At 34.8% G+C, this 12991-nt stretch overlaps 1 protein-coding gene across 2 annotated transcripts in view; it reads left to right on the top strand.

Moving 5' to 3' along the window:
* The window catches only part of LOC139133966 (KH domain-containing, RNA-binding, signal transduction-associated protein 2-like), a 35550-nt gene extending 25690 nt beyond the window's left edge, over positions 1-9860 (top strand). The window contains exons 9-12 of one of the 2 annotated variants that reach the window (XR_011552687.1): positions 6663-6774; positions 7243-7333; positions 7904-8050; positions 9605-9860. The gene's annotated coding sequence lies outside the window, so the exon portion shown is untranslated. Of the gene's footprint in view, positions 1-6662; positions 6775-7242; positions 7334-7903; positions 8985-9604 lie in introns of those variants that run through there. The other variant, XR_011552686.1, reaches the window with a different exon arrangement.
* Positions 9861-12991: the final 3131 nt, after the last annotated feature.

Genomic DNA, 12991 nt, shown 5'->3' with positions numbered 1-12991 from the left:
TACAAAATGTCATGTGACTTCTAAAACCTTTGACCTCAAATATACATATTTGTCCATAACTCAGTAACCACAAGTGCTACACCCTTCATATTTGGTATGATGGGACACCTTATGACGCCACATATTGTACCTCATTAATTATGCGCATATCTAAACTTAAGCGAGCCAATAGAGCTAGAGGTCTGATTTTTGGTATATAGGGATAACTTAGCAATACAATTTTTTTGACAAAATGTCACGTGACTTCGGTGACCTTTGACCTCAAATATACATATTTGTGCATAACTCAGTAACAACAAGTGCTACACCCTTCATATATGGTATGATGGGACACCTTATGACGCCACATATTGTACCTCATTAATTATGTGCATATCTAATTTTGAGCGAGCCAATAGAGCTAGATGTCTGATTTTTGGTATATAGGGATAACTTATCAAGACAATTTTTTTTACAAAATGTCACGTGACTTCGGTGACCTTTGACCTCAAATATACATATTTGTCCATAACGCAGGAACCACAAGTGGTACACCCTTCATATTTGGTATGATGGGACACCTTATGACGCCACATATTGTACCTCATTAATTATGTGCATATCTAATTTTGAGCAAGCCAATAGAGCTAGATGTATGATTTTTGGTATATAGGGATAGACTATAGGAGAGAAATTATTTGACAAAATGTCATGTGACCTTGATAACCTTTTACCTAGAATACACGATTATGTCAATAAATAAGTAACCACAAGTGCTATGTCCTTTATATTTAGTAGGATGGGAGACCTTATGACAACACATGCTTTACCTCATTAATTATGCACATATATAATTGTGGGCAAGCCAATAGAGCTTTAGGCAATACAATTTTTTTTTCAAAATGTCACGTGACCTTTATGACCTTTGACTTGATTATGCATATATATGCATAACTCAGTAACCACAAGTTCTTTACACTTCAATTTTGATAGGATAATAGACCTTAAGATGTCACATCTTGTAACTCATTTATTATGCCACTATGTATTTCTTGGCTGGCCAATACAGCTATAGGTCTGATCTTTTTTCCCGATTTGGAACCATAACTTAGACATGCCTCTTGTTTCAAATTGGGAACAATGACATAGACCTATGTGTCCATAGATCTGAACATATACACTACAGTGATACTTCTTAATGACCACATTTCCCTGCCCCATCAAGACTAATACTCCTATTACAAGTGGGGACTATGTCATTGTCAATGACTTGTTTCAGCAGCATCAGTTTGAAATACCAATTTTTAGGTATAGAAAAATTTGTGGCTCTACTTAAATTCTTTTGATATTTTAACTTCTTTCCATTATCTTCACTTCTTATATACTCCCATTAAGAAGTCAAAAATTCTTACTGATTGATGAATATTTCATTACTGTTGGATACGTTTTGAAGGCTGTTTGCCAATTAAACATCAAATTTAACTGTTTTAAGTCCTCGTTTAACAAAGTCTGTCCTGCGTGTCTGTGTGCGTCTACACTGATATCTCTGACATGCCCTACCAGCTTTCTTGTAAAATTAGTACAAGGATAATACACTACACCATACATATGCAAGTTGATTAGTTTCATAATATGATCCAATATGGCCACCTGGCGGCCATTTTGTTACCATTTTTTTAGCTCCGCTCTCAGCGACGCGGAGCTTATCAAATAGGTTGATTTTCCGTCGTCGTCGTTGCCTTCTCCTCTGAAACCGCAAGTCCAATTGCTTTGAAATTTTATATGCAGTTCACTTGGGGTGACCTCACTTAAGTTTGTTCAAATCGTGGTGAAATTTGCATATTTGTATTTTTGGGGCATTTTTTGGTGTTTTTGGTAAAAAAATCTTCTTCTCTGAAACCGCTTGTCCGATTACTTTGAAATTTGATATGCAGTTTACTTAGGGTGACTTCAGTCAGATTTGTTCAAATCGTGGTGAAATTTGCATATTTGTATTTTTAAGGCAATTTTTGTCATTTTTGGTAAAAAAATCTTTAAAAATCTTCTTCTTCAAAACTACCAGTCAGATAGCTTTGAAATTTGGTACATATGTCCCTAGGGATGATCTATTTCAGATTTGTTCAAATTGTGAAGAAATATGCAAATTTGCATTTTTAAGGCAATTTTTGCCATTTTTGGTCAAAAAATGTATTTCTCAAAAGTACTGGTCTAACAGCTTTGAAATTTGGTATACAGGTTCTATAGATGCACCAAGTAATATATATTGAATTTCTGATGAAATCTGTAATTTTGTATTTTTGGGGCAATTTTTGCCATTTTTGGTCAAAAAATGTGTATTTCCAAAACTACTCATCTGATAGCTTTGAAATTTGGTATAGAGGTTCCTACACATGAACTAAATGATATGTATTGAAATTATGATGAAATCTGCAATTTTGTATTTTTGGGGCAATTTTTGCCATTTTTGGTCAAAAAATGTGTATTTCCAAAAGTACTCATCTGATAGCTTTGCAATTTAGTATACAGGTTCCTACAGATCACCTTAATGATATTTGTAGAAATTATGATGAAATCTGCAATTTTGTAATTTTGGGCAATTTTTGCCATTTTTGGTCAAAAAACGTGTTTCTCAAAAAGTACTGGTATGATAGCTTTGAAATTTGGTATACAGGTTCCAACAGATGAGCTAAGTAATATATATTTAATTTCTCCTGAAATCTGTTGTTTTGTTTTTTTGGGGCAATTTTTGCAATTTTAGGTCAAAAAATGTGTATTTCAAAAACTGCTCATCTGATAGCTTTGAAATTTGGTATACAGGTTTCCATAGATGAACTAAATAATATTTATTGAAATGATGATGAAATCTGCAATTTTGAATTTTAGGGCAATTTTTCCCATTTTTGGTCAAAATATGTGTTTCTCAAAAAGTACTGGTCTAACAGCTTTGAAATTTGGTATACAGGTTTCTATAGATAAACTAAATTTGACCTTTTGAAATTATGATGATTGGTCAGAAAATTTTATTCTCAAAACACTACTCATCAGATAGCTTTGGTTGACATGTTCCTAGGGATGATCCGATGTGATATATTCAAAGTATGATGAAATCTTCAATTGTGTATTTGTGCAGCTTATTTTAGCCACTTTTTTCTGGCCACTGCATTGAGCTATCAAAGATTTCCTCCTTCTTCATCAACATGTGTCAAAAATAGTTATTCTCTACATAAACTCAGCGGAGCTATATCGGCCGCTAGGTCGCTTGTTCATGTCTAAAGCCATAACTAAAACATGCCTCAAGTGATTTCTTTCAAACTTGGCACAAAGACAATACACTGTGACTTACATATGCACATAGAAGTATTTTGAGGTACGATCCAATATGGCTGCAAGGTGGCCATTTTGTTCAATTTTTATGTCTCAAGCCATTACACAGACATGTAATGACTGTTTTCTTTCAAATTTGCCACAAGGACAACACACCATGACGTAAATATGAATGTCTAATATTTTCAGCAATATCATCCACTGATTCTGATTTTTCCGTGTCCAAATCCATGCCTGGACGGATTTAATTTGAACATGGCTAAAGGACAACATATTTAATATGACTCTTTTTTGACACAATCTAATATGACTGCTACGTGGCCATTTTGTTCTAACTTTTTCATACGTACTCTGTTAATATATAGCCACATCTATTGGGCTAATGTGCAGCATCTTGGAAGCTGTTATCCAATTGGTTGGTTGAATCTTACTGTTATCATTGAATTATACACAATAGACTGCCCAAGTTGCTGTGAATAGTGACAATTGACCAATCAGATATAACCTTCCGAGCCAGCTACACATCAGCAGGATCTATTACCCAATTATTACACAAATTTGGCCAAACTAATTCCATTCGTACTCAGTACATCAACAGTTCACATACACATCAATACAAGTTTAATTCTTTCTTGGCTATTCTCCGGATATGCTTTTATCAATCTTAACCCTTTCACCACCATGGTTTGTCCCAAATCCATTGTTTTCTATGGTAAAATTGGACCTGTATACAGGGAACTGGGGTGAAAGGGTTAAACCCAATTTCCTCAATGTTTTCTAACTTTATTAACCAAACAGGGACTGTCATTTTACAATGACGTGTTTTGATTGAAAGAGGTGCCAGGTTTCTTCAGATGTGCTGCATTGCAATACTGAAGTTTGCTGCACACAGCTATATTAACCTGGCAGACATGTAGATCTTCTTGTGAAAGTTAACATGATGAAACAATCTTTAAAACAGTAAATATACATAGCAAATCAGATTTTGAACCATTGACAAAACAGTAGATATATTGGGAATAATAATCGGTAAATGGTTAAAAGTAGTTGTACTTTTTTGTCACAAATACTAGTGTAATTATTGCCCCAATGTAAAAACTGTTAAATCACGGTCCGGGATAGAGGGACGTGGTTAAATGCTAGTACATGTAAATGTATTTTTCTAACATTTTTCTACCTATTTTATGGGTCAATAATGATGTATTTTAACTCTCTGAGAAGAAAGTGATAACTTTTTTGGATGTAATCTTGGAGTGTTAAGAATGATGTAGATCATAGCATGTCGCATAGTGATGGATACAGAACAAACTTGAAGATCCAATACACATGTCCTAAAACCAGAAAAGTGATGCCCTTGAGTATTACCTGCATATCATTTATAACATTGCCTTTCTAATGTGACCAACATTCAAATTTCTTCTTTTATAATATGGCATTGATACATTTGAAATATTAAAATATTCTTTCAGTTACAATGATAAAATTGCAACTTAATAGAATCCTGTTTACTCCCACAGAATGGCCTATGTAATATGATATGCTGTGGTAACCCTGTCTCTTGATGAATCATGTATCTGTTAAGAACTGATGTTTGTTTAAAAGTAGGTCTAGCAATATTTTATGGTTTTCTGGTAATGTGTAGAAAGACTGCACTCGTAATGGTTTATGTATATTGCATTAAAATGCTGATGGATGTCGTAAATGTAAACCTCCTAATACTGAGGGAGCTTGCCGCAAGGCACTATAAACCGAGGTCCTTAAAAAGTGAAGCAGTCATTTCAAGAAGAGCTAAATGGACTTAATTCACACCAGTGAACAATACTCATGTCACAGACATTGATTTAAAATTCATGAGGCCAGGTACCAGGTATAACTACTAAAGGTAATGTACATTTTTATAATGGTATTTTTCATTCTAAGATGTGAACTATAATCTTCATAATGTTCTTATAAATAGTTGTTCAATAATATGTGTGAGATGGTTTTCTTCACCAAATTTACACATGAATACAATGCATGACGTAAAATCTTTCAAGTAGGAGGTAGTAGTTTGTAGTTGCATTCAAATTATACTACTGTGTCCAGCCACTTAGATTTTAATTGTACATTAATGTGCAGGAATTTGCTGCTGATGTACATTGATTGATTGTAATGGGAAAAATATAATAATAATAGAAGCAGATGTGTATAAAACAACTTGTATTGGACATCTACATGTTCATGGACCAATAATGCTATACGCTATAGGCTGTAGCTGATATCACTGTCAATGACAAATCGATATATGTAATAAACTGCTTCGCCTCCCCATGACAAAGTTAAGTTAGTATGTGCCTTGAAATTGAAAGACTTAAAACTTTTGCTCAAACTTGCCCCTTTGAATTTAAGATCAAGCATAAATCATGGGGCAGCATGCAAATTTTGTTACAGGAGAAACAAATTGCTGTACATTTTCAGACATTTGAAACTCAAGATGGTTGCCATCCCCGTGTTAATTCAATGATGAAAAGTTTTCAATTTCAAAACTAAGATGGGGAAATTTTTCTGACTTCAAAACCTTTAAAATTAGTCTTCACGAGAAGTAGACCAGAAAAGAATAGAACAAAGTTGAGTCTGAATATCTGTCCCTGAGGCACATTCTACCTTAAATCTCATGTGAAAAAGGAAATAAGTGAAAAATGTAAAATGTAAAGGCTTCGGTATTTTCTTAATATTTCCATTACTACTATAATACAATGGATAGATTTCAAGAATGGTAAAGCACATGGCTTTTTAAATCATTTATTAGTCATTAAAACATATATTGTAATAACTTGGTGTATCAATCATTAAAATATTATAACATTTTCAGCAAAGCAGGTTTAGAGATCTTTCTATGATTTTTTGAAGTCCTCAATATTACAATGTTGGAAATATTTTGCTGAGTAATTACATGTAATTTATGCTTTTTAACCACATTTTTTGGAAATTCTAATCTCAAAAAGTCACAGTTCTGTACTATCTTGACACTTTTAGATAGCTGACATACTGATTTGAAGTTATAATTCTCGCCAGTCATAATGAAGCAGCAGAAGAGCAATTTATTTATGTTCACTTATCTTCTATTTTTGTTCACTTAAATGATGTATCTGTAATAGGAGTGACATTAAAGACCAAAATCTATCATGCCAGTTGTACATTTATTGCTCCAACCACACCACACAGAATAAAGTACTGGCAGACCAAATTGGAAGGGTAAATAATGGAAATATTAAGGCAATGCAGTTTTTCTTTTATTTAATTTTTTTTACTGGAACTGTGAATTGGGAACATGATGACCATGAGTATCAGGATTCTAATACTCAGTGCATTTTCTGCAGGTTCTATTGCTTTGGAAATTGAGATAGCATGTATTGTGATGTGTGAAGTCAACAGTTATGTGTACTGTGAGATTAGTGAAATACGGAAATCATAACTTGCAATGTGCCAGATGTAAGTATTATCAGTTTCTTGGAAAAATCTTGTCTTTGTTCTTTCAAAATTGTGACAGGTGACAGAAGGGCCGTGAGTAGAAATGTAGTAACAAGTAATCCAAAATATTTGGATCATTTTGCAAAAGCATAAATGCACAAAAGTATAATACAAAATCTGTAGAAAGTAGTTCTGCTCAATCCGGAAAATATTGTTGGCAGTGAGGATTTTATTATTTATGTTACAACCCTATGCTTGTAAATCTATTTGTTTTGGTCCGAATATACTTCACAGGGACATGTAAGTGCTATTATCATCCATGTTCAGTGTATTAGAGATTGTTGTAGAATACTAGTAAGCACTCCATAAGAACATCTCCAATTACGTAAATAGATTCAAAAAAGAGAGTTGGCCATATCGTGAAGGAATACATAAGTTGTCCGATATGTATGAAATACGAGTGATGTATATTATTGTACCCTCCAACAGAACTGAAGTTGTAAATAGAGTTGAAGGACATGAAGAAGCAACTGAGTAAGAGGCTTTCAGTAATGATGCTATTTTGACAAGCACTCATGAGGTAAGCAAATACAGAGATACAATACAGTGAGAAAGTGCAATTTGTCAATCTAAACAAGAAGGCTAATAATGTGACTATTTGCATCTATAAAAAGATGGTGCAGTTGTTGATATAACAATACAATGTTACAATTTGTATATATGACAAACAATGTTACAATTTGTTTTTGACATGATATACAATGTTATAATTTGTACATGACATACAGTGTTGCATTTTTTGAAATGATAGGTCTAATACAATGTTTCATGTTGTATCTGATTTGGCAAGTGCAATGTTGCAAATTGCACATGTGGCAAATACAATGTTACAATTTGTATATGATATTGGGTGATGTGGCAAATACAATGTTATAATTTATATATGATATGACAACTGCAACGTTACAAATTGTATATTTGTAGATGATATGGCAAATACAGTGCTAGTATATGTAAATTGTGTGAGAAATGTCATGTAGGTGATGACTTTGGTGTATGGCTACCTTAGTGGAGTCAGGTAGAGTCAATAAAACCTCTGATGAATTGTTGTAAACAAACAGAAATTTTACAACTTGTCCTTTTCTTGCAGGGTGAAAATGTTTACAGGTTACAGTTCATCCAGGAACATTACTCCAAGCATCGCATTTACTTCAAACATCCATCAAATATGAAATGAACTTTTTCTGGAGTTGCACTTTTTCCTGACATCAATGTGGGGATCACTCCTGTTTGAGTGGTATGCACACATGTTCTACAGTTTGACTCTTTTTCTTTCCATGTAGACTTTTTGACTGTGGAACTTTAGATGAAATGTAGACTTCCAACCTCCTTTTAGCACAACTTTTGACTCCACATTTAGCACTTTTTTTAAAAGAAAAATTGCAGTGCTTTATTGTTTGAACTGCTCAGGGTACAAATTCAGAGCTGAGTGCCACTCCTGGTGCGTAAACGTATTACAACTAACCAGTAACTATCATTTGAGTGATTAGAACTCGTTGTGCATGGTGGCTTGAGAATCATGAAGAACATAACTACTGGTTAACTTTTCCAGATATCTATAATTGGTTTACTGCTCCAGATATCTATTGTAATCTACTTTTGTTGAATGCGCCGACATAACCAGTTGCACTTGTATCAAATATTGAAATTCTACTTTCTACTCAAAAAGGTACTAATAAAATGCATATCTGATAATTATTTTTCTTTCATTTCATACTGTTGTCAGTGTAGAACTTGTCCATTTTAGTAAGGCTCCTTTGTATTAATACAATGTAAATATTTAATTGAAACCATCAGAAATTGATGTAAAGCGTCTTTCCTCGCCAATTATTTGCCAAATTAACAGTGATTGTCGAAGCCTTGTTGAATACTTCAGTTCATGATTTAATCATGCTAGAAGCAAATCTTTAAAAATTTTATGCAAGGGGAATTTGAACAGCAGTTACTCTGGAAATTCCCAAAAGCACATATATGAAAGATTGCTGTCTATAGAAGTAATTTTACTGAAAGAGCATTTTAGTGGAGATCCATAATGGTTATGTTTGGTTTTGAATGGAATGTATGGAAAAAATTGGAGTAGCTGAGAGTGAAAATTTTGTTTTGAGATTTTAGACTAAACTAAATATTTTTAGTAATAAAGAGTTGCAAACCCTATATTTTTAATGAACCGATGATTTGATTCTGTCCTTTTTTACAGAGAACACCACATTAACCCGTCAAGCCTTTTAGCAAAATGCCTAGTGAGACAGGGAGTCATTGGCCAGATAACAAATAAATTGGCGATCAACTTCACTGGTTGGGTACAGCAACTGCAAGCACCAAAATCAGCGGGTAATCTCAATCGGTGTCAATTGTGAATTATTCTTCATTCGATTCAGTTTATTTTCTAAGATACACCATGAGAGAAATGGTTTGTACCACTGTGCGATGTTTACGCAGCCTGTAGTATCAGTATCAATTTTATGGCCAGAGTTGGGCTTCCTGCTGACTTTTGTATTACAATCGCTGTACCAGACCACTGAAGTTGACCACCAATTTACTTGTTATCTGGCCAAATGACTCTCTGTTTTACAAGGCATTTTGCTAAATGGCTTGACGCGTTAATGTGGCGTTCTCTGCCTTGTTTTAACTTCAATGGGTAGTGTCTATTATCTCATATGTCCATGCACTGCAAACTTGATAACTCAGTGTTTATGCACCTCTCAAAGTTTTCCACCAGTGGGGAAGTGCAGGCTTAGCTTAGCAGAGAAATCAACATTTTTTCGAAGCCATTTCAAATTCCCATCCACAGGCTGCAAAAATATGCCAGATATCCAAGAATGGAAGAATATAGAGGCTGCATGTAGATAACTCTGGACTTGTTATCAGTCAAAATTCTGGACACAGTGTGTATCTTGCCAAGACTATCAGTTCCCCATCAGCCGAGCCATCAAGTGGCGGTACTTTGCCAATTGAAAACACAGTTTCTCTAAAAACTTTATTTTCACTTTAATACTTGCCATTGTATGTTATAATAGATCCAGTCAGTAAAAATAATGGTTACGGTACATGTATTTGGACTTGCAGTTAAATGTACACCCTAACACAGTACTATAAATTACCCATGATCCTCTTTGATTTGTACCATTGAAGGTTGCCTTTTTAACGATTTCTTTCCTTCTAAATTTCAACAGCAATATGAGGCATCTAAATAAGTATTTAATTATATCAAATATTAAAGAGTATGTAAAAATATTAAAGAAAAAATGGCAAATTTATCATAAAAACCCAAAATGCCATGGTCTTCAGGAACTATGAATGTTGAGCTTTTATAAATGCAAAATATAGCCAACTGAAGTGGTCATCCACCATTAAAGGTATTCGGTCACCTGTTTTTAATAGCCAATCATAAATTTTACTTGGGTGGCCGCTTTTTAAAAAGGGCGCCCCAAACGACCAGCCATGGCATACTTAGCAGCGTTGTCCGCATGTCCTTTGACATATCGAATATGGAGGACCGAAAGCCACAGGTGTTAGGGGGTTGTACGCTAAGTCCCGCCCCTTTACCATATATGGACTATGCAAATTTACGGTGACCGTGTACCTTTAACAAAAGTTAATATGCAGATTTCCTAAACAGGTGCAGGTCAGTCTCTCTGATTTCCCTTCTACTATTATTCTGTATGGCTTACGACAAAACTCTCATATGATTTTACAAATACGCCTACCCCTTTATCAAGAGATATTGTTTAAGATAAGAAATGAGTAAGTGCTCAAAATTTCTACTACTACTAGTCTGTAAATTTGTCTACACATTGAAGACAGGCCTGATTTCACTGAGAAATCTCTAATGGTACAAAATCAGAGTAAATCATGGAATTTCTCAAGTACTGTGCCAAACTACTTTAAACCAACTTGACCTAATTGTGAAATACAAACTTTGGAGGACAGGGGTTACCAGTCAGCAAGGACTGAGATGACGTTGATTCTGATCTGATGGACAGACCTTTCCCAATAAGGATTTTGTCTGCTCATGATTATGTTCTTAAGATTCCACATGATGAGAATGAGAAACTATTGCATTACCTGACCTATGAGATTATGTCTTGATGACCATACACTTTGAAGAAGTGTTGTCTGCTTGGCTAACTTGACTGCAAGACTGATACACACTAGGCTTATGACAAGCAGCAATACAATAAAAGACTCTCTAGAGGGTATGTTTACATTTATCATAAAAGGCACCCTTAGTTAGCCAAGCGCTGTTCTGCAGCTATCATAAGATTGGACCAGAATTCTTCAGGTGTGCCTGAAGTGGCCTGCCATTGTCAAATGTATTCCTCAATTCAAATTTCAAAAATTCAAAATTGGCAAAGATATCTGGAATATGGAAAGTTTAAAATTGTTAAGAAATTGAATTAAAAAAAACAACGTAAAGTTGGCGTCATCCTCATCCTCATCCTCAGCCTCAGGTGACCTTTCTAGCTGACGCTGAATATGACGCTACTCAGCGTCAGCTTCAGCGTCGTATCCGAAGATTGCCGAAGTTGCGCTACCCGATGACGGTTAAATGATAAAATTCGCCCAAAACTTAAGAAAATAACAACTCCATTCTTTCTCAACTTTCTTTTGAATCGTAAAACTGGTTCGTAGGTAATATTTTATCGTTAGAATATCTAATACAGACTAGTTCTTTGGAATGTTCGTAATTTTCAGTCCATGGATCCGCGGATGTGTTTGTTGGTATCCTCTCAACTCTTGCGTTAAGATTTTCCAAAAATTGGTGCAAAAAAGTATACGTGGTCCGAAATGTGTAAAAATCGCCACCATGAGAGGCAATATAAAAGCCCTAATTATTCAGAGGACATATAAACAATTAACTCGTATAACTATTACTTGAGGCCTGAAAAGTCAACGTATTAAACATACAACCTTTGAACTTTAAGGAAATTAAGGGCTAAGAATATTGCGTTAACTACATCGTGAGAAACGGATATTAAGAGGAGAGGTTACTAAATATTATGAAATACATACCCCACTGTGTTTTGATTAACATTTACAGTGATATGAAACTTGGAGCACATTTTTAAAGTCGTTTTTACACTTATTGTTCCATCAGACGCATTCGGGAATAATCGGATCTGACGCCGGTGAAGCTGACGCTGTAGCGTCATCCTCATCCTCATTTTCGCGTGACCCCTGAGGCTGAGGATGAGGATGAGGATGACGCCAACTTTACGTTGGTATTAAAAAAAGCCTTCCGGCAAACAAGGTCAGAGGGCATAAACAGAGAATTGTGGATAACCTAATTTTATTATCTCATTCACTGGCGAGTAAATTGGAAGAGACCCAGAAACTTTTACAAATTCATATCCATGGCTTATTGGACACATTGTTACATTATTTAGATGTTCCATCATATCATGCATGACATTGGTTGCATGATAACCAGACTGTCATGTACATGTAACAGAAATTTGGAAAAGCAAACAGCACTTCTACAAGTGTAGTCAAAATAACATGTAAACTTTACCAATAACTGTATCAATATCGGTTGATTTAATTCAAGAGTGGTATATGGTAATAGGTAAAGAAATAAGATATTGTAGGGCTTGTGATTCCTACACTGATTTTCAAATGAGAAACCGCTCATTGCAGACAGGGATACACATCCCAAAGACTCTTGGGGACTTTCAAAAAGTTCTATGGTCGATATAACGACATTGTGGCCAAATATGACACCTCAGTCACTCAAATGATTAGCGACAGCATTCCCGGCTTTGACTTATTAAAGTGATTCATATACTGTATCATTTCATACAATATTTAGACAATTTTGGGACCAATCCGGATGGGTGTAGCATGCTACGCTTACCCATTCCGGACACCTGGTACCACCACTAACTGTCAGTGGTTCAGGATGGTCCTACTTAAATTTGTAAATCACCAATGTCCCATGGACCTGGTAATGTATTAACTTGAATGGAAATGATTGGACCAGTTTAATGTCTTATTACACATGAAAATTACACAAATTTTGCAGATTTTTGAGAAAAATGCCAAATTATATGGAAGTGCACAACTAAATCAACAAGTCAGACATATGTGTAGTAATTTACCTGTCGGGAAGCCCTTAATTATCGTCTACTGAACCTTGCTTGTTCAGGTTCTATTTATTAAAACACCGGAACCCAAAATG

This window comes from Ptychodera flava, chromosome 5 (assembly GCF_041260155.1).
Source record: "Ptychodera flava strain L36383 chromosome 5, AS_Pfla_20210202, whole genome shotgun sequence".
Taxonomy (NCBI): domain Eukaryota; kingdom Metazoa; phylum Hemichordata; class Enteropneusta; family Ptychoderidae; genus Ptychodera; species Ptychodera flava.
The sequence above is the reverse complement of the archived record's forward strand: the minus strand, read 5'-3'. Positions and strand labels throughout refer to the sequence as shown.